Source organism: Pan paniscus, chromosome 10 (genome assembly GCF_029289425.2).
Source record: "Pan paniscus chromosome 10, NHGRI_mPanPan1-v2.0_pri, whole genome shotgun sequence".
NCBI lineage: Eukaryota > Metazoa > Chordata > Mammalia > Primates > Hominidae > Pan > Pan paniscus.
The window spans coordinates 13,226,980-13,246,970 of NC_073259.2; positions in this window are offsets into that span (position 1 = coordinate 13,226,980).

Below are 19,991 nucleotides of genomic sequence, written 5' to 3' on the forward strand. Positions count from 1 at the left end.
GATGGCGGCCGGGAAGAGGCGCTCCTCACTTCCTAGATGGGATGGCGGCCGGGCAGAGACACTCCTCACTTTCCAAACTGGGCAGCCAGGCAGAGGGGCTCCTCACGTCCCAGACAATGGGCGGCCAGGCAGAGACGCTCCTCACTTCCCAGACGGGGTGGCGGCCGGGCAGAGGCTGCAATCTGGGCACTTTGGGAGGCCAAGGCAGGCGGCTGGGAGGTGGAGGTTGTAGCCAGCCGAGATCACGCCACTGCGCTCCAGCCTGGGCACCATTGAGCACTGAGTGAACCAGACTCCGTCTGCAATCCCGGCACCTCGGGAGGCCGAGGCTGGCGGATCACTCGCTGTTAGGAGCTGGAGACCAGCCGGGCCAACACAGCGAAACCCCGTCTCCACCAAAAAAATACGAAAACCAGTCAGGCGTGGCGGCGCGCGCCTGCAATCGCAGGCACTCGGCAGGCTGAGGCAGGAGAATCAGGCAGGGAGGTTGCAGTGAGCCGAGATGGCAGCAGTACAGTCCAGCTTCGGCTCGGCATCAGAGGGAGACCCTGGAAAGAGGGGACAGGGAGAGGGAGAGGGAGAGGGCAACACGTCTCTTTTTCTTCCTCTTGGGTAAATACCCAAGAGTGAAATTGCTGGATCAAATGGGTAAATGCACATTTAACTCTTTTTTAAAAAATTGATTTTATTTTTTATAGGGACAGGGTCTCACTATATTGCCCAAGTTGGTCTTGAACTCCTGGGTTTGAGAAATCCTCCTGCCTTGGCCTCCCCAAAGTTCTGGGATTACAGGTGTGAGCCACTACACCCAGCTACATTTAACCGAAGAAAATGCCAAATTGTTGTTACCAGTTTACATTTTCATCAGGTGTATAAGAGAGCACCAATTGTTATACAACCTCATCAGTACTTAGTAATGTCAGCCCTGTTAGTTACAATCATACTTGTGTGTGGTAGTATCTCATTGTGATTTTAATTTGCATTAAAATTAAATGCAATGAACATCTTTTCATGTACTTATTAGTTATTTATATATCTTTTTTCTGAAACTTGTTCAAATTTTTTGTCTTCCCTCCCTACCTCGTCCACCTCCCACCCACCCTGGAGACAGAATTTTGCTCTTGTTGCCCAGGTTGGAGTACAATGGCCCCATCTTGGCTCACTGCAACCTCCTCCTCCCGGGTTCAGGTGATTCTCTTGCCACAGTCTCCCGAGTAGCTGAGATTACAGGCGTGTGCCACCATGCCTGGCTGATTTTTGCATTTTTAGTAGAGATGGGGTTTCATCATGTTGGTCAGGCTGGTCTCAAACTCCTGACCTCAGGTGATCCACCTGCCCCAGCCTCCCAAAGTGCTGGGATTACAGGCATGAGCCACCACACCTGGCCTTGTCCATTTCTTAATTGGGTTCTTTGTCTCATTACTGAGTTGTAAGAGTTTTTTACGTATTGTGGATACAAGCTTTGTCATATCTGTATACAAATGCTCCTCAGTTTACAATGAAGTCATGTCTCCATAATCCCATCATAATTGCAAAATATTGTTAAGTTGAAAATTCATTTAATACACCTAACCTGGCCGGGTGCAGTGGCTCATACCTGTAATCCCAGCACTTTGGGAGGCCAAGGCGGGTGGATCACCTGAGGTCAGGAGTTCGAGACCAGTCTGACCAACATGGAGAAACCCCACCTCTACTAAAAATACAAAATTAGCCGGGTGTGGTGGCACATGCCTGTAATCCCAGCTACTCCAGAGGCTGAGGCAGGAGAATCACTTGAACCTGGGAGGCAGAGGTTGTGGTGAGCCGAGATCGTGCCATTGCACTCCAGCCTGGGCAAGAAGAGCAAAACTCTGTCTCAAAAAAAAAAAAAAAAAAAAAAAAAAATACACCTAACCTACCAAACATCATAGCCTAGCCTACCTTAAACATGCTGAGAACACTTATATTAGCCTACACTTAGGCAAAATCATCCAACACAAGACTATTTTTAAATGAAGTGCTTAACATTCCATTCAATTTATTGAATACTGCACTTAACAGGAAAAATCGAATGGCTGTATGGGTACTTGAAATACAATTTCTACTGAATGCATATCACCTGTACACCATTGTAAAATTGAAAAATTCTAAGTCATGCCATCATTAAACTGGGGACTGTCTGTATATATTTCCCTTAGTCTCTGGTTTGCCTTTTATTTTCCTTAATGGTATCTTTTGAAGAGCAGAAGTTTAATGAAGTTTTAGTAAAGTTCAGTTTATCAATTGGATTACTTTTTATGGTTAGTGCTTTTTGTCTATGAAATCATTGTCTACTCAAAAGGCACAAAGATATTCTCCTATATTTTCTTCTGGTACTTATATATTTTTAGTTTTAGCTTTTACACTAAGCCTATGATACATTTCGAGTTATTTTTATATATGGTGTGATGTCATGGTCAGGATTCTTTTTTTTTTTTTTTTTTTTTGAGATGGAGTCTTGCTCTTTCGCCCAGGCTGGAGTGCATTGTCGAAATCTCGGCTCACTGCAACCTCCGCCTCTTGGGTTCAAGCGATTCTCCTGCCTCAGCCTCCCAAGGAGCTGGGATTACAGGTGTGCAGCATCATGCCCAGATAATTTTTTTTTGTACTTTTAGTAGAGATGGGATTTCACCACGTTGGCCAGGGTGGTCTCAAACTCCCGACCTCAAGTGATCCACCCTCCATGGCCTCCAAAAGTGCTGAGATTACAGGCATGAGCCACTGCACCTGGCCAGGATTCTTTTCTGTACATATGAATATCTGCATTATTTTTCCCTCGTATGGATATTTAGTTTTATAGCATCATTTGTTTTAAAAAATATATACTTTTCCGACCAAGCACCATGGCTCGTGCCTGTAATCCTAACACTTTGGGAAACCGAGGCGGACAGACCACTTAAGGTCAGGAGTTCAAGACCAACCTGGCCAACATGGTAAAACTGTCTCTATTAAAAATACAAAAGTTAGCCGGGCGTGGTGGTGCATGCCTGTAATCCCAACTACTCGGGAGGCTGAGACAGGAAAAGCCCTTGAACCCGGGAGGCAGAGGTTACAGTGAGCTAAGATCTCGCCAGTGTACTCCAGGCTGGGTGACAGAGTGAGACTCCATCTCAAAAAAGAAAGAAAGAAATACATATATATGTGTGTGTGTGTGTGTGTGTGTGTGTGTGTGTACACTTTTCCCATTGGATTACCTTGGCACCTTTATTTAAAAACCAATTGGCAGGCTGGGCACTGTGGCTCACACCTGTAATCCTAGCACTTTGGAAGGCAGAAGCGGGTGGATCACCTGAGGTCAGGAGTTCGAGACCAGCCTGGCCAACATGACGAAACCTCTTCTCTACTAAAAATACAAAAATTAGGCTGGGCACTGTAGCTCACGCCTGTAATCCCAGCACATTGGGAGGCCGAGGTGGGCGGATCACTTGAGGTCGGGAGTACGAGACCAGCCTGACCAACATGGTGAAACCCTGTCTCTACTAAAAATGCAAAAATTAGCCGGGCATGGTGGTGCATGCCCGTAATCCCAGCAACTTGGGAGGCTGAGGTGGGAGAATTGCTTGAACCTGGGAGGTGGAGGTTGTGGTGAGCCGAGATCGAGCCTTTGCACTTCAGCCTGGGCAACAAGAGCGAAACTCCGTCTCAAAAAAATAAAATACAAAAATTAACCAGGCGTGGTGGCAGGTGCCTGTAATTCCAGCTACTCGGGAGGCTGAAGCAGAGAATCTCTTCAATCCGGGGGGCGGGGGTTGCAGTGAGCCAAGATCTAGCCACTTCACTCCAGCCTGGGTGAAAGAGCAAAACTCAGTCTCAAAAAATAAAAAATACAAAAAATACAAAATCAATTGGCAGCTAGGCGCAATGGCTTAGGCCTGCAATCCCAGCACTTTGGGAAGCCGAGGTAGGTGGATCACTTGAGGTCCAGAGTTTGAGACCAGCATGGCCAACACGGTGAAACTACCTCTCTACTAAAAATACAAAAATTAGCTGGGTGTGGTGGTGCGCACCTGTAATCCCAGCTATTCAGGAGGCTAAGGCAGGAGAATCGCTTGAATCCAGAGGGTGGAGGTTGCAGTAAGCCAAGATCGTGCCACTACACTCCAGCCTGGGTGACAGAGTGCGACTCCATCTCAAAAAAAAAAAAAAAAAAGACTGGGTGCGGTGGCTCATGCCTGTAATCCCAGCACTTTGGGAGGCCAAGGCAGGTGGATCACTTGAGGTCAGAAGTTTGAGACCAGCCTGGCCAACATAGTGAAACCCTGTCTCTACTAAAAATACAAAATTAGCCTAGCGTGTTGGCCTCTGCCTGTAGTCTCCGCTACTCGGGAGACTGAGGCGGGAAAATCGCTTGAACCCAGGAAGCAAAGGTTGCAGCAAGCCAAGATCGTGCCACTGCACTCCAGCCTGGGTAACAGAGTGCGACTCCATCTCAAAACAAACAAACAAACAAACAAACAAACACTAATTGGCCATATATGTGCATGAATTCATTTTGGAATCCTCTAATTCCATTATCTATATGTCCATTATTATGTTTACACCACATTGTTATGATTATCATAAATTTATAGTAAGTTTTATTTTTTATTTTTTTTCGTTTTGAGACGGAGTCTCGCTCTGTCGCCCAGGCTGGAGTGCAGTGGCGTGATCTCGGCTCACTGCAAGCTCTGCCTCCCGGGTTCAGGCCATTCTCCTTCCTCAGCCTCCCGAGTAGCTGGGACTACAGGCACCTGCAACAAAGCCTGCCTAAGTTTTTGTATTTTCAGTAGAGACGGGGTTTCACTGTGTTAGCCAGGACGGTCTAAATCTCCAGACCTCGTGATCCGCCCACCTCGGCCTCCCAAAGTGCTGGGATTACAGGCGTGAGCCTCCGCGCCCGGCCAGTAAGTTTTTTTTTTAAGATGGAGTTTCTTGTCACCCAGGCTGGAGTGCAATGGCGTGATCTCGGCTCCCTGCAACCTCAGCGCCCCCAGGTTCAAGTGATTCTCCTGCCTCAGCCTGCCGAGTAGCTGTGATTACAGGCGCCCACCACCACGCCTGGCTAATTTTTTGTATTTTTAGTAGAGACAGGGTTTCACCATGTTGGTCAGGCTATTCTTGATCTCCTGACCTCAGATGATCCACCCACCTCAGCCTCCCAAAGTGCTGGAATTACGGGTGTGAGCCACCGCACCCGGCCACTCTTATTTCACTTAACATAATATCCTCAAGATTCATCCACGTTGTAGCATGTGACAGGATTTGTTTCTTTTTAAAGTCTGAATAATATTCATTATATGTGTATATCACATTTTGTTTTTTCATTAGTCAATGACATTTGTATTGCTTCTACCTTTTGGCTATTGTGAATTGTGGCGCTATGAACATAGGTGTGCAAAGATCTCTCTGAGATCCCTCTAAGTTTTTTGTTTTCTTTTTTATTTGTTTTTTTTAAGTGAGATAAGGTCTCTGTTGCCCAGGCTAGAATGCAGTGAAACAATCACAGCTCACTGCATCCTGAACTCTTGGGCTCAAGCAACCTGTCTGCCTCAGCCTCTCAAGTAGCAGTGAATACAGGTACTTGCCACCATGCTCAGCTAATTTTTTTATTTTTTGTAGAGACTGGGTCTCACTATGTTGCCCTGGCAGGTCTCAAATTCCTGGGCTTAAGCAATCCTCCCTCCTCAGCCTCCCAAAATGCTGGAATTACGGGTATGAGAAACTGCACTCGGCTTCCTCAGGGTAGTTCCAGCTACTAGGAACTGAAACAGGAGGATTGCTTGAACCCAGGAGGTCGAGGCTGAAGTGAGTTATGATCACACCACCGGTACTTTAGCCGAGGCAACAGAGTGATTCCTGTTTTATGTTTATTTCAATGGCAAGAACATCATTGACATTAAATGCCAACTCGGGAATTTTGAGGAGGTGAGAGCCTCCTGTGTAGGAATACTTCTCTTTCTTATCTCTACTATTTGGTTTGCCATGCATATGCTTATGGATTTTTAGTTTGGGTTGCAAAAAATACCCACTTGGTGTCCTAGTGTATTGTATATACGTGTGTGTGTATGTGTGTGTGTGTATAAATAGCTATTTAACAGAGGAAAAAGGGAAACAATAATACTTGTAACATAAACATCTGAATTATGTATTTGGCATCTCAGCCAGAATCATTTGAACCAACTGCATTTTGTACTAAGTCACTGGGATTACAGGTGTGAGCCACTGCGCCCGACCTAAATTTTCAATCAATATGTGCCAAGTGATTATTATTTAAAAATATTAGCTTGAGAAGGGTTCTCAGACTCAATTTTATTGTCATGAGCCTCTTACAGTGAGGTCTCACAGACTTCCTTTTTCCTTCATGCCACTGACTCTGAGACCATCTGGCACTGTGACACCTCCGTTGGGTAATCAAGCCATAAATCAAAATCTTTAGTCTCCAGTTCCTGTACTGCCTTTCTCAAAATGCAGCCTGAGTCTGAAAAATAATGTCATAACCAAGGACTCCAACAGCTATTTAATCATCTATCAAACCTGAAATAAAAACCCAATTTTGGCCAGGCACAGTGGCTCACGCCTGTAATCCCAGCACTTTGAGATGCTGAGGGGGGCAGATCACATGAGGCCAGGAGTTTGAGACCAGCCTGGCCAAGATGGTGAAACCCCATCTCTACTAAAAATACAAAAATTGCCAGGCGTGGTGGCGGGCGCCTGTAATCCCAGCTGCTTGGGAGGCTGAGGCAGGAGAATCGCTTGAACCCGGGAGGCGGAGGTTGCAGTGAGCTGAGATTGCGCCACTGCACTCCAGCCTGGGCAACAGAGTGAGACTCTGTCTCAAAAAAAAAAAAAAAAAATTAGCCAGTTGTGGTGACACACACCTGTAATCCCAGCTACTTGGGATGCTCAGGCACAAGAATTGCTTGAACCCTGGAGGCAAAGGTTGCAGTGAGCAGAGATTGCACCACTGGACTCCAGCCTAAGTGATGGAGGAGACTCTGTCTCAAAACAAGACAAATCAGTTTCCAGGAGAAATTTCAGAAATTGGAAGAAATTAGAGACTTTTGATCAGTCTGTGCATTTTTGTCATAGACTTCAATTCTCTTCCAGGAAATGCTTTTGAGTGTGTATGGGGTTTTTTTGTTTGTTATTTTTTTTTTAATTAAAAAATTAATTGCAGTAAGGCAAACAAAAGTGAAATAAGTGGCCGGGCGCGGTGGCTCACGCCTATAATCCCAGCACTTTGGGAGGCCGAGGCGGGCGGATCACGAGGTCAGGAGATCGAGACCATCCTGGCTAACACGGTGAAACCCGGTCTCTACTAAAAATACAAAAAATTAGCCGGGCGTGGTGGCGGGCGCCTGTGGTCCCAGCTACTCGGGAGGATGAGGCAGGAGAATGGCGTGAACCCAGGAGGCAGAGCTTGTAGTGAGCCGAGACCGCGCCACTGCACTCCAGCCTGGGTGACAGAGCAAGACTCCATCTCAAAAAAAAAAAAAGTGAAATAAGTGTTCTAAGGAAAATCAGGGGGTTGTCTTCCCTAAGGCAAAAAATAATTCAGTACCACAGGGAAGTAACATGACTAGAATTGGGGTTTTTTAAATTTATGTTTTATTTTTTGAGACAAGGTCTTACTCTGTCACCAGGCTGGAGTGCAGTGGTGCAATCAAAGCTCATCATAAGCTCAAACTCCTAGGCTCAAGTGATTTTTCTCTCCTCCTCCGCCTCCCAAGTAGTTGGGACTATAGGTGCTCAACACTGTACAAGCTTATTTTATTTTTTAAATTGTTTTAGTAAAGGCGAGGTCTCGTTATGTTGCCCAGGCTGATCTGAACTCCTGGGCTCAAGCAGTCCTCCTGCCTGGGCCTCCCAAAGTGCTGGGCGTGCACCACAGCACCTGGTCCAGAATCGGGTTTTCAAAGAACCACCACAGCTGCAGTGTAGGGAATAGGTTAAAGGGCAATTGTCATAACAAACCTGCCATAGATACATGGAAATAGAAAAAGCTGGAGTGAGAAATAGGTTACTTAAAAGGAATTGAATACTGCAAAAGAGTTTGTGTGTACTCACATACACAAAATCATAAACAGACAAAAGGAAAAATACCTGACTCAAGAGGAGTGTGCCTTTCATCATCCCATAGTTTATCCATGAAGCCACTGAAATTATATGCAAAGCATTTTGTGTTTATGTGCATTATTTTCTGGGGGAGTGTCTACATGTTTTATCAGGTTCTTAATGGGTCCTTCAATCCCCCAGACGTAAGAAGTGTTTTCATAGATTTGCTTTTCCCCATTTAAGTCAGCAGAGGGCAGAAAAACAATAGAATTAGCAGAGCCAACCACAACACAGAAATTGCTCAAACTCCTCCAGTCCCTCTCAGTTTCTGCCATCTGTTTCCTGCCTTTGCTCTAGATAAAATTCCCTGACATCTCCCTCTGTCAAAATACTACTATCTCTGAATAACCATATCAAGATAAGCAGTCCTTCTTCTTCTTCTTTTTTTTCTTTTTTTTTGAGACGGAGTCTTGCTGTCACCCAGGCTGGAGTGCAATGGCGCCATCTCGGCTCACTGCAACCTCTACCTCCCGAGTTCAAGCGATTCTCCTGCCTCAGCCTCCCCAGTAGCTGAGACTACAGGCGCCCGCCAACACGCCTGGCTAATTTTTGTATGTTTAGTAGAGTCAGGGTTTCAGCGTGTTGGTCAGGCTAGTCTTGAAATCCTGGCCTCAGGTGACCCATCCCCCTCGGCCTCCCAAAGTGCTGGGATTAGAAGCGTGAGCCACTGCGTCCTACCTCTTCTTTTATTTAGTTGGACTCAGTCTTTAATTTGCATTTTTCTTTTTTTTAAATCATCTTTCCAGAAGAATTTAATTTTCTCATTTCTGTTTACACCTGCGGTAGTTATCATATTCTCTTTCACAACTGATATTGTTTTAATTACTATTGTTCCAGGAGACCTTGAACAATTACCCCATGAGGAGCCTAAAGCTCCCATATCACTTACCATATAATTATTGTATATTATTTACTTTTTGAAAGATGAAAATAGGGCCGGGCCCGGTGGCTCACAGCTGTAATCCCAGCACTTTGGGACACCGAGGCTGGTGGATCACTTCAGGTCAGGAGTTCGAGACCAGCCTGGCCAGCAAGGCGAAACCCTGTCTTTACTAAAAATACAATAATTAGCCGGGTGTGGTGTCACGCCTGTAATTCCAGCTACTCGGGAGGCTGAGGTTCGAGAATCGCTTGAACTCGTGAGGCAGAGGTTGCAGTGAGCCGAGATCAAGCCACTGCACTCCAGCCTGGGCAACAGAGTGAGACTCTGTCTCAAAAAAAAAAAATGGAGGAGGAGGAGGAAATAGTTTGTGGCTAAAACAATTCTCAAGTAAGTTTCACTATCTCAGAAAGATAAATTTTACATTATCGCAACAGGGTAATAATGATTGCAGTGATAAATTTTTGATCAGAAAGAATTGCCCCTACTCTTGTTATTTAATGCTTTTTGTTATTAAAAGAGAGAAGAAAGAATCTATCTGTCCATCAAACCCACTTGAATATATATGTATATATGTATGCATGTGTGTGTGTATATATGTGTGTCTGTGTGATATACTTTTTTTTTTGTTTTTTTTTTTAGACAGAGTCTTGCTCTGCTTTCTAGGCTAGAGTGCAGTGGCGCAATCACAGCTCACTGCAGCCTTCGACTCCCAGGCTCAAGTGATCCTCCCATCTCAGATGCGGCTGTAGTCCCAGTCTAGGACTACAGGGCGTGCCACCACACCCGACTAATTTTTTTTTTTTTTTTTCGGTAGAGATGGGATGTCCCTGTGTTGCCCAGGCTAGTCTCAAACTCCTGGGCGCAAGAGATCCTTCCGCCTCAGCCTTTCAAAGTGCTGGGATTACAGACTCATGCCTGTAATGTAAAGGAAAAATACAAAAATTAGCTGGGCATGGTGGCACGTGCCTGTAATCTCAGCTACTCAGGAGGCTGACGCAGGAGAATTGCTTGAACCCGGGAGGCGGAGGTTGCAGTGAGCTGAGATGGTGCCACTGCACCCCAGCCTGGGCGTGCACGGCCACCGTGCCCGGACCTAAAGGAATGCATTCATGTTTGCATGTATTGAAGAAAACCTAGAGCTGAACAGTAGCTGATGTGGTAAAAATAGATTTTGTTCAGGACGATTGCAATAGGGGAGAAGGGGCCTAGTTTAGAGTGGGCTTAATTCCAAATACAACAAGGAAAAATGGGTATGAAAGTATGAAGTGCCAAAGACCAGTAATTTTCCAATCTCTGACGGAAAACTTTCATCTCTGATGGAAAATTACTACGAAAAAAACGTCAGGAGTAAGGGGGGATTCTGGCTAAATTGACCTAACAGAATTCTTTTTTTTTTTTTTTTTTTTCAGACTAGAATTCTTGCTGAAGACAAGCCAAGGTGATCAGACATCACCTGGGGGCAATGCAGGATGAGGAATTTGGTCACTTAAAGACAGTGATCCTATATCAAGGTTGGGAATTCTTGCCAGAACTGAACACAGAAGCCCAAGGTCAAGCTGAGTAGAAAAGCAAGCTCAGAAGAGCCCCACCAAAGTTTGGTCCAGGAGAAAATCTTGGCATATGCAATCACTGACAGTGCTTTCTGCCCTACGAAGAGTGGAAAAAAACAACAGAACATACCCCTTTCCTGTTGAAACAGGTGCCTGTTTTCAGTCAAAACTCTCGTCAAAAGTCAACAGATTCAAATATTTAAAGACACATGCTCCAAATATTCCACTCAAAAACAAAGCACAGAAACCACTGCGATAAAAGTTAAAGTGCTCAATATCATTTTGAGGAGAGAATAAAATGTTGAGAAAACAATCCTGCAACCACCCCTGGTGTACTGATGTTTATGCTCCATTGCTTTTTTGTTTTGTGTAATTTTAATTTTTTCATTTATTATTATTATTATTATTATTTTGAGACAGGGCATCATTCTGTCACCCAAGTTGGATGGAGTGCAGTGGTGCAATCTCGGCTTACTGCAACCTCCACCTCCCAGGCTCAAGCAATGCTCCCGCCTTACCACAGGCCCACTTGTTGACACCCAGCAAATTTTTTTTTTTTTTTTTTCAGAAATGGGGTTTTACCATGCTGCCCAGACTGGTCTCGAACTCCTGACCTCAAGTGAACTGCCCGCCTCGGCCTCCCAAATTGCTGGGATTATAGGCGTGAACCTATATGAGTCCCTTCATTTCATAAAAATGAATCCCTTTATTTTTAATTTTTTAGAAATTTTAATTTCTTGCTATGTTGCCCAGGATGGAGTGGAGCTCCTGGCATCAAGTGATCCTCCCCCTCAGCCTCCTGAGTAGCTGATAGCATGCCACTGAGCCTGGATTGTTTTATTTTATTTACTTACTTATTTTTAGGCTAGTCGAGTGAAGCAGTGGGAGTGGATTAGGAGAAAAGATTGTTTTATTTTAAAAGAAACAAAAATTGCCGGGCATGGTGGTTCACACTTGTAATCCCAGCACTTTGGGAGGCTGAGGTGGGTGGATCACTAGGTCAGGAGTCTGAACCAGCCTGACCAATATGGTGAAAACCCATGTCTAATAAAAATACAAAAATTAGCTGGGCATGGTGGCACATGCCTGTAATCTCAGCTACTCAGGAGGCTGACGCAGGAGGATTGCTTGAACCCAGGAGGCAGAGGTTGCAGTGAGCTGAGATGGTGCCACTGCACCCCAGCCTGAGCGACAGAGAGAGACTCTGTCTCAAAAAAAAAAAAAAGAAAGAAAGAAAAAAGTCCGGGCGTGGTGGTTCACACCTGTAATCCCAGCATTTTGGGAGGCTGAGATGGGCGGATCACCTGAGGTCAGGAGTTCGAGACCAGCCTGATCAACATGGAGAAACCCTGTCTCTAGTAAAAACACAAAAAAATCAGCCAGGCGTGGTGGTGCATGCCTGTAATCCCAGCTACTTGGGAGACTGAGGCAGGAGAATCGCTTGAACCCAGGAAGCGGAGGTTGCGGTGAGTTGAGATCATGCCATTGCACTCCAGCCTGGGCAACAAGAGCGAAATGCCTTCTCACAATAAATAAATAAATAAATAAATAAATAAATAAATAAATAAATAAATAAAGGAAAACAAAAATTAGGCCCAGTCTGAATTTAGGAAGTATAGTTTTACGATAAACTACTACTCAAAGGCCGAATCTCTATCTTATTTTTCTTTCTCCCTTCAAGGTGATGGGGTTCAGGACATACTATCCCAAAATACAGCACCTTGGTATCTGAGGAAACAGAAGCCCGAAAGTCTCTTGCACTTTCTCCTGCCCTTCCTCTTAAAGCAGGCCATGAAAGAACTCTCTGCCCTTCCTCTGCATAAAAACTTCATTCTAGATGTATCCTCTCTATACCCAAAGAAAAGGAACATCTTTATCCTTAAAGATACAGAGGCACTAAGAAGAATCAGAACGAACAGGCTTGCTAAGTACTCCTCCAGTTCCTTTGTTTGTTTGTTTGTTTGTTTTAAGAGGTGGGGGTCTCACCATGTTGCCCAAGCTGGTCAAGCTGGTCTTGAACTCCTGGGTTAAAGTGATCCTCAGGCCTTGGCCCCCCAAGCAGCAAGGACTACAGGCTCACACCACAGTGCCGAGCCATTCCCAGTATATTACCATTAAATCAGACCTCCTTTGTCCAATCATACTTCGGCACAACTGTCTACCCTTTATCAAACTTAGCACAAGTTTCCCTGTTTGAGTCTTCATTTCTGAAGGTTCTCCTTTCACTAAAACTTAACGTTAAATAAATTTGATTGCTTTTCCCTTGTTAATCCTTCTTTTCTTTCTTTTTTTTTTTTTGAGACGTAGTCTCGCTCTGTCGCCAGGCTGGAGTGCAGTGGCGCAATCTCTGCTCACTGCAACCTCCGCTTCCTGGGTTCAAGCGATTCTCCTGCCTCAGCCTCCCGAGTAGCTGGGACTACAGGTACATGACACCATGCCTGGCTAATTTTTGTATTTTTAGTAGTGACGGGGTTTCACCATATTGGCCAGGATGGTCTCTATCTCCTGACCTCGTGATCTGCCCGCCTCGGCCTCCCAGAGTGCTGAGATTACAGGTGTGAGCCACCGCGCCCCACCAATCCTTCTTTTCTTATGTTATGTGTGCATCAGCCATGAATTGAACAATGGGTAAAGAAAGAAATCTCTTTTCCCTCACGAAGGCATTCAGTAAATGTGAAATTGAATAGAAATAAATTAAATTGATGGTAAAAATTCCTGCCATTAAATAAGATCATGAGTCTTAAAATGTTCTAAAATAGCTGTGCTGTACACATATGCTTAATTTACTTAAATTTTAGAATAAAGAGTCCCATCTTGCCCCAACCTGCCCAAATCACAGCCTATAACTTGGCCTACAGGGCACATACTCTGCCTATTGTAGACTGGTCTGACGAACATGAAGATTCTAGTAGAGAAATAGAATAATGTGGATCCCAAACCCATGAAGGCAGTTATGCATGCATTTCTTTAGTTTTAGGCATGATAATGACCTCAGGAGATAATGTGATTCATTCAGGAACAGAACAAACCAGCCAACCTCAGAACAACTGGAAAAAGGCAGTAGCCACTATTCTCTTTTTTTTTTTTTTTTTTTTTTTGAGACGGAGTTTCACTGTCATTGCCCAGGCTGGAGTGCAATGGCGCGATCTCAGCTCACCGCAACCTCTGCCTCCCTGAGGCAGAGGTAGGCGGATTGCTTGAGCCCAGGAGTTCAAGACCAGCCTGAGCAACATAGTGAAATGCCATCTTTACCAAAAAAAAAAAACAAAAACAAAACGAAAAACAAAAAACATATATATATATATAAAAACACAAAAATTAGCTGGGTGTGGTGTTGCACACCTGTGGTCCCAGCTACTCAGGAGGCTGAGATGGGAGGATTGTTTGAGACTGGGAGGTTGAGGCTGCAGGCTCAAGCAAGATGAGGTGAGCCATAATCACACCACTGCACTCCAGCCTGGGCTACAGAGCAAATCTCTTGACTCGAAAAAAGAAAAAAAAAACTTTAATGTGAGCATTTTCAAATATGCACAATATATTAATTAAAAATAATACATACAGTTTGTGAATAATTAAATATGCCTACATTGGGATATATGCTAAATTTTTTCACACGTACATATTCAAATAATTTATACTCAAATAATTTGTAGTGCTAGAAAGGCCAGGTGTGGTGTTACACACCTGTAATCCCAGCACTTTTGGAGGCCGAGATGGGCGGATCATGAGGTCAGGAGTTCAAGACCAGCCTGACCAACATAGTGAAACCCTGTCTGTACTAAAAATACAAAAATTAGCTGAGTGTGGTGGCACATGTCTGTAGTCCCAGCTACTCAGGAGGCTGAGGCAGGAGAATTGCTTGAACCCAGGAGGTGGAGGTTGCAGTGAGCCGGGACCCCACCATTGCACTCCAGCCTGGATGACAGAGTGAGACTCCGTCTCAAAAAAAAAAAAAAAAAAAAGTGCTAGATTTTAACCTCTACAATGAAAGTGACCATTTATTCTTATTTCCGAGGACCTAGTACACTAATTGGCATATAATAGACACACAATAAATATCAGTTGAATGAAATAAAAGTGAAACTGTGCAGATAATTTACTTCAGAAATAATCTGTGCTATGATTTGTAATGTTTGGCCAACATGATTTAGGATTACACCAATCAATATAAGCCCAAGGAAGCAGGTCTGGCATATGATACAAATAAGAAAGCTAGGCTGGGCACGGTGGCTCACACCTGTAATTCCAGCACTTTAGGAGGCTTTAGGAAGCGGGTTTGACATATGATACAAATAAGAAAGCTAGGCTAGGCACAGTGGCTTACGCCTGTAATTCCAGGGCTATATGAGGTCTGGCAGGAGGATCGCTTTAGCTCATGAGTTCGAGACCAGCCTGGGCAACATGGTGAAACCCCATGTCTACAAAAAATACAAAAAATTAGCCGGATGTGGTGGCAGGTGCCTGTAGTCCCAGCTGAGGTGAGAGAATCTCTTGAGACCGGAACGTGGAGGTTGCAGTGAGCCAAGATCACACGACTGCACTCCAGCCTGGTGGACAGAGCGGGATTCTGTCTGGAAAAAAAAAAAAAAAAAAAAAGCTAGAGTTCTATCAAGCATATTGTAGACTAATTAGAATATTAATAGGAGAGATAAGATGTAAAATGACTAGAAAATGTCTTCAGTGTGTGGACCTGGAGGTTAATAAATCTTGCCATTGGGATAATTTACCTAATTCCTTTCCTCTGATTTCCCAATACACATTCAGATGATAAACTGATTTTCAAGTGTACTTTGTTTTTTCTTTTCTTTTTCATTTTTTTTTTCCCCCTCCAACCCTAGCAGAAAGTTTTACTTTTTGTTTTCTGTTTTGTTTTTAATCAACAAGAGTGCTGGCTGGCCCTCTTCCCTTGGCATCTTTTTGTAAACTCATAGATTAAGTATACAGCCGGGTGCGGTGGCTCACACCTGTAATCCCAGCAATTTGGGAGGCCCAGGTGGGCGGATCACGAGGTCAGGAGTTCGAGACCAGCCTGGCCAACATAGTGAAACCCCATCTCTACTAAAAATACAAAAAATTAGCCGGGCATGGTGGTGGTGCCTGTAATCCCAGCTACTCAGGAGGCTGAGGCAGGAGAATGGCTTGAACCTGGGAGGCAGAGGTTGCAGTGAGCCAAGATCGCGCCATTGCACTCCAGCCTGGGCGACAGAGCGAGACCAGTCTCACAAAAAAAAAAAAAGAAAAAAAGAATCCTAGACCCACAGACAGAGGTCAGGGTTGAGACCACCGCATCCTCACCAAAGCACTGCTACCTTCACCAAAACATCCACCCATCTTTCTTCTGTTACATTCTTTTTTTTTTTGAGATGGAGTCTTACTCTGTCGCCCAGGCTGGAGTGCAGTGGCGCGATCTCGGCTCACTCCGAGTTCCGCCTCCCAGGTTCACGCCATTCTCCTGCCTCAGCCTCCCAAGTAGCTGGGACTACAGGCGCCCGCCACCACGCCCGGCTAATTTTTGTATTTTTAGTAGAGATAGGGTTTCACCGTGTTAGCCAGGATGGTCTTGATCTCCTGACCTCGTGATCCGCCCACCTCGGCCTCCCAAAGTGCTGGGATTACAGGTGTGAGCCACCGTGCCAGGACTTTTTTTTTTTTAAGTTTTATTTTAATTTCAGCGGTACACGTGCAGGTTTGTTACATAGTTGAATTCCGATCTTGGGGATTTGTTATACAGATTATTTTGTCATCCAGGTACTAAGCCTAGTACTCAATAGTTATTTTTTCTGCTCCTCTCCCTCCTCCCACTTCCACCCTCAAGTAGGCCCCAGTGCCTGTTGTTCCCTTCTTTATGTCCATACATTAATTTCTTAGCTCTTTCTTCAACAAACGTAATCTAAAAGTGCCTTGTTATCATATTCATGCAGGTTATTACTGTGTTATCCAAGTTAGTGATTATTCCACTAATTTGTTCTAAATGATTGGTCCAGAGTCAATCTCCTACTCTCAGTCATAACAGTACTTTTCATTCAAATGATGCATTTGGCGAGGCGAGTGCTTTTAAAGACCAGTTTCAGTTATGTTCAAGGACATACATTCAGAGTAGCCACAGGCTCCCTGTGCTTTTCTCCATTCGCCTTACAAATTGCCCAAACTGCTGCCCTAATGAAGCTCTAGCTATGCAAAGAGATTTTGTGTCCCTTCTACAGGAATGATTGTTGCAATCCGTTTGAATGTCCTGAGTATCCAATAATGAGATAGCAAATCAATAAATCATGGAACATGCACATAATAGATTGCTATTCAGCTAGGAAAAAAATTAATTATATCACCGGCCGGGCGCAGTGGTTCGCGCCTGTAATCCCAGCACTTTGGGAGGCCAAGGCGGGTGGATCACCTGAGGTCAGGAGTTCAACACCAGCCTGACCAACATGGTGAAACCCCTTCTCTACTAAAAATACAAAAATTAGCCAGGTGTGGTGGCAGGTGCCTGTAGTTCCAGCTACTCAGGTGGCTAAACAAGGAGTATCACTTGAGTTCAGGAATTCAAGGCCAGCCTGGACAACACAGAAAGACCCATCTCAAAAACCATTTTTTTTTCTTTTTCTTTCTTTTTTTTTTCTTTTTGTTTGAGATGGGGTCTCACTCTGTCACCCAGAATGGAGTGCAGTGGCACGATCATGGCTCACTGCAGCCTCAACCTCCCAGGCTCAAGCGATCCTCCCACCTCAGCCTCCCAAGTAGCTGGGACTATAGGCACACCACACCACACCTGGCTAATTTTTGTACTTTTTGTAGAGACAGGGTTTTGCCATGTTCCCCAGGCTGGTCTCAAACTCCTGGGCTCAAGCGATCTGCCCGTCTCGGCCTCACAAAGTGCTGGGATTACAGGCGTGAGCCACCATGCCCAGCTTCTGACCTAATTTTTAAAAAAATATCTTTGGAAGCCAGGTGTGGTGGCTCACACCTATAATCCCAGCACTTTGGGAGGCTGAGACAGGCAGATCGCTTGAGCCCAGGAGTTCCAGATCAGCCTGGGCAACATGGCAAAACCCCATCTCTACTAAAAACACAAAAATGAGTTGGGCTTGGTGGCACATCCCTGTGGTCCCACCTACTTGGGAGGCTAAGGTGGGAGGATCACTTGAGCCCGAGGAAGTAGAGGCTCCAGTGAGCCATGATGGTGCCCCTACACTCCAGCCTGGGCAATGCAGTGAGGCCCCATTTCTAAAATAGATAGATAGATAGATATTCCAATATGATTTGTATAATGTTTACATATTTGTGAAATAATGTTTTATACTGTTTATGGATTAAAAATATATGTAGTAGGTCAGGGGTGGTGGCTCACACCTGTAATCCCAACACTTTGGGAGGCCGAGGCTGGTGGATCACCTCCTGAGATTGGGAGTTTGAGACCAGCCTGACCAACATGGAGAAACCCCATCTCTACTAAAAATACAAAATTTGCCGGGCACCGTGGTACATGCCTGTAATCCCAGCTACTAGGGAGGCTGAGGCAGGAGAATCGCTTGAACCCAGGAGGCAGAGGTTGTGGTGAGCTGATGTGGCACCATAGCACTCCAGCCTGGGCAGCATGGAACGTGCACATAATAGATTGCTATTCAGAGCCAAACTCCGTCTCAAATATATATATATATGTAGTAAAATTTTAAAGAAATAAACAGAAAAGATATGCAACAAATTCAGGTTTGTGGTTTCTTTGGAAGGATGAGAAAAAAGATTGAGGGGGTTATGCAGGGGTCTTCACATATATTTATAATATAGTAAAATTATAATCTACATTTTATTATTTTGTAAATTTTGTTTGTTTATTACTCTGTTGCCTAGGCTGGAGGGCAGTAGCGCAATCACAGCTCACTGCAGCCTTAATCTCCTGGGTTCAAGCAATACTCTCACCTCAGCCTCCTAAGTAGCTAGGACTGTAGACAAGTGCCACCACGCCCAGCTAATTTCTTAATTTTTTGTAGATATGGGATCTCACTATGTTGCCCAGGCTGGTCTCAAACTCCTGGCCTCAAGTGATCCTCTCACTTCGGCCTCCCAAAGTGCTGGGATTACAGGCATCAGCCACCAAGCCCAGACTAGAGTTTTTCTATATATATGCAAATTTTGCATTTCACCCCAAAATTTATCCATATTTGTTTTAATATTGATTTTATGTTAATTATACACGAGTCAGCTTATGCTTTTGACTCTGCAATTCCATGTCTGAAAATTTTCTAAGTGGGTGGGGACTAAAAAATGGACAATGATATGTGAACACAGAGTTACAACCCTATTCCATCATGAAAACTGCAAACTTCATAATGTCTAGTGATAAACGTTCTCTGAAGTAAATTATGGTATATCTAAACAAGCACATACAGTTGCAGCCATTAAATTAACTAACTAGGGCTAGGCGCAGTGGCTTACACCTGCACTCCCAGCACTTTGGGAGGCCAAGGCTGGTGGATCACCTGAGGTCAGGAGTTCAAGACCAGCCTGGCCAACATGGTGAAATCCTGTCTCTACTAAAAATACAAAAATTAGCCCGGCGCTGGGCGAGGTGGCTCATGCCTGTAATCCCAGCACTTTGGGAGGCCAAAGTGGGCGGATCACCTGAGGTCAGGAGTTCAAGACCAGCCTGACCAACATGGAGAAACCTCATCTCTATTAAAAATACAAAATTAGCTGGGTGTGGTGGCACATGCCTGTAATCCCAGCTACTTGGGAGGCTGAGGCAGGAGAATTGCTTGAACTCAGGAGGCAGAGGTTGCTGTGAGCAGAGACAATGCCATTGCACTCCAGCCTGGGCGACAAGAGCAAAACTCTATCTCAAACAAACAAAAAAATTAGCCAGGCATGGTGGCCTATGCCTATAATGCCAGCTACTCGGGAGGCTGAGGCAGGATAATCGACTGAACCCAGGGGGCGGAGGCTGCAGAGAGCTGAGACTGTGCCACTACACACCAGCCTGGGTGACAGAGTGAAACCCTGTCTCAAAATATTTCTTTTCTTTTCCTTTTTTTTTTTGAGACAGAGTTTCACTCTTGTTGCCCAGGCTGGAGTGCAATGGCACAATCTCGGCTCACTGCAACCTCTGCCTCCCCCAGGTTCAAGCGATTCTCCTGCCTCAGCCTCCCGAGTAGCTGAGATTACAGGCATGTGCCACCACACCTGGCTAATTTTTTGTACTTTTAGTAGAGACAGGGTTTCACCGTGTTAGCCAGGATGGTCTCGATCTCCCGACCTCAGGTGATCTGCCCACCTCGGCCTCCTAAAGTGCTGGGATTACAGGCGTGAGCCACCGTGCCCAGCCCTCAAAATTAAATAAATAAAATAAAATAAAATTATATGTACAATGAGCCGGGCACGGTGGCTCACGCCTGTAATCCCAGAACTTTGGGAGGCTGAGGCGGGTGGATCACGAGGTCAGGAGATCGAGACCA